Below are 3,159 nucleotides of genomic sequence, written 5' to 3' on the forward strand. Positions count from 1 at the left end.
TACAATAGACACAAGGCCTAAAATTTTGAGCGACGGTTGAAATACAAATTATAGAAGAATACTCCGTAACATGAAAGGTAATCCTAAATTTATGGGGAAAAAACTCAAACTCAAAGAAAGAAGACCGTTAAATATTGTATGTGAAAGTTTGTTGACTATAATATGTGTACAACATGCATCTGTTGCTTCTTTCTTGTTTGCTTGCTTACAGTCGCTTCTTGAATCTGATTATGATCATCTTGTATTTTATTTGTGGACTTGTTGATGCTTGAACATTCCAATCCTTGATTTACAGCTTCGGTCGCAGACGGGACATATAAATACTTTTCTGGAGCCGCCAGGTATGGTATATTCCGTGCACTTCTTACTTTGATTCTTCTGATTGTGCTTACTACATTCCTCCTCATCTTTAGCACGGCCCCAATAGTGAGACTGCCAAAGTGGGAGCTGGGTATTGATATCTTCTATTTTTGAAGGGTTGGTGCAGCTCCTCTTCGAACTTGTCTCTGGCTGGTTATTGAACTGTTTCTTTAGTCTTTCAAATAGGCATTGGCCAAAACGTACATCAATGCAGACACATATACACAAGCTTAACGCACATACACACATCCAAATACATACGCCCAGAAATATATACATAGTCATCTTTGTGTATATGGGTATGTATCTGTGTGGATTTGTGCGATTATATATACGTATACACTAACAAAACAACATTACCCGGATACAACATGATTTAGTCCTTAATATATGAAAGGATTTCGTGACTGTAGAATCTTTGAAAATGTGTGGTGATTGTAAACTAATTTTGTTGTCTATCTACCATACTGGTCTGTGAGACATCAAAATACTGTCTTGGATTTAATAGGCAAGACATTGAGTTTAATTCCGAACTTGGTGTCTGCAGAAACAGTAAAGAAATGAAACAAAGATAAGCAAGGTTTTTTATTAAGAAAATGTAACCTTTATTACGTCATAATAAAAATGTTAAAAGTTTAACGTCTCAACAGATTTCTCCATTTAAGCCATTTCAAATCTCACGGAAGCCAACTTTACCTTTTATGGCATCGATGAAATGAAATACCAGCGAAATACTGAGGTCGATGCAATTAACTGACTTTTCCGCTCAAAATTGCTGGCGGATCTCTTCAGTTTCGCTCACAAATTTTTGAATTATTTTTCTTTAACTAAACAGTTTGAAGCTTCGTATATTGGTGTATACGAAGCGTAATATGCAACACAGGCGCTAAACAAAAATAAAATAGAACAGATTGGTGACATTTAGTAGAAATGACCTGGAAGTTGTTGCTCTTCGATTACTATCGCAAACAGCAGTAGTAGCTTTCTTCAGCTGAATACACGTTGTTGATTGGTTAAAATTACCCAAATACAACAACTTTAACACGAAGTAACTTCTAAAATACGAAATTTTGTCAAAAATGTTGAAAGTAAACCGTGTTCAACGTGAGAAATTACTGGCTTTTTGCTTAAAAAAAATATTATTAAAAAAATGTTAACTAGATGACGTCTTAACGAAATAATTATCTGAAAAGACTACAAGAAAAAATTTTTCAGATGTCGGGAAACGAAATATTTTTATGCGTAAAGCTTTAAATATACAAGAAATTAATTACGGAAAGGTGAGGAATATGTAGATACTAACAGATGTGCTCTACGGCATCCGTATAATAAGTCAACATATTTTTTATCTTTTATCTTTTACTTGCTTCAGTCATTAGACTGCGGCCATGCTGGGGCACCACCTTGAATTTTAATTAAACGAGTCGAACCTAGAACTTAATTTTTTTTAGGCCGGACACTTATTCTATCAGTCTTTTATTATTTTTTTTTACCAAATTGCTAAGTTACGGGAACGAAAACACACCAACACCGGTTGTCAAGCGAGGCCGAAGGACGAAAAAGGCATTTGATATTGTTTATAGGAATGCCTTATGACTTGATTTATCTAAATTTGGACGTTCTCAAGCACTGTGGTCGATGTAACCGACTTAATCGCTTCCCCCGAAAACTATCGGCCTTATGTGAAAATTTGAAATCAATATTAAAAAATCATCTGTAATATTATCTTGCTTATCACGATACGTTTTCGAAAGTTACATTGTCAAAAGGAGGTAACCGCCATCTTACTCTCGATCGTTTTTCTCATCAAGCAGGAAAAATGAAGTGTTTTATTCAACAAAAATACACTTAAACAACTGCAATGAAATTGAATTTACAAATCGGTGCTGCCGATTTTCTTATATATAAATAATCTAATAAATAAATGGGGATTTAGTACTTTGTTTGGTATTTTATATGACATAGTGAAAGAAGGTAGGGTAGCCGGTAACCGTGACTCTTTTCAGAATCTCAACGATTGGGGTGAGGAAGAAAAAGGGGAAGTAATCTTCAAACTGGAAGCTTGGTCTGAATCCTTGCAACAAAGTGTACTCAGCTAAAGGCCCTCGAGATGGTGTAAAACCAGTGGTTCTCAAAACCAGTGATCCGTATGACCTCCTGGGGGTCCATACAAACAAAATAGTAAGCTGGGGATCCACAGTAGTATTTTAAGGGTCCATTTAAGAAAATTCGCTTTCGATGTATTTTTTCCTATTTCCAGAAATTAGCTCAGGTAGTCTAGTCTTTTTTTTTTTTTTGTCTTTTTCTGTCGACGTCTTCATACTTTGACATTGAGATCGCATCAACCTTTATTTACACAAATATATTGTGACATTGATGTCGTAGTTATTTTGTTAACCTCAGTATTTTGATGTCGTTCTCAGATTATATCTACTTTTTCATTGACGTCATTTTTTGCGGGATTGGGGTCACGCTAGATTTTCCGTTGAATAATAATAAATGTTATTGGTATAAGAGCTAGTGAGAGGGTAGCGAAATCGGTAGAGCGACGCTCTAAAATAATAATTAGAGTATTTAATCGCTTTGCTTTGCTTTCTGAGTTCTAATCCTATCGCAGTCGATTTCTGCCTTTTCTTATTCCATGGCAAATTGTTTATAGAAATACAAGTAAAATGTGAAAATGTGTTCTACCAGAAGCAGAACGAAATATTTGCAATGTTACTGAATTTGCGATCCGTGAAAGAAAGAGGGGAAGTTAGGAAAGAAAGCGAAATAAAGAAGAATGAGAAAAACGAATAA

The 3,159-nt window shown here is 35.0% G+C and overlaps 1 long non-coding RNA gene across 1 annotated transcript; it reads left to right on the forward strand.

Moving 5' to 3' along the window:
- Window positions 1–995: 995 nt before the first annotated feature.
- On the forward strand, window positions 996–3,159 carry LOC149132330 (uncharacterized). Its single transcript, XR_016244618.1, has 2 exons — window positions 996–1,640; window positions 3,020–3,159. It is a non-coding gene; the product is annotated as an uncharacterized LOC149132330 (long non-coding RNA).

The sequence above is a fragment of the Octopus bimaculoides genome, chromosome 16, assembly GCF_046866305.1.
Source record: "Octopus bimaculoides isolate indiv1 chromosome 16, ASM4686630v1, whole genome shotgun sequence".
NCBI classification, from domain to species: domain Eukaryota; kingdom Metazoa; phylum Mollusca; class Cephalopoda; order Octopoda; family Octopodidae; genus Octopus; species Octopus bimaculoides.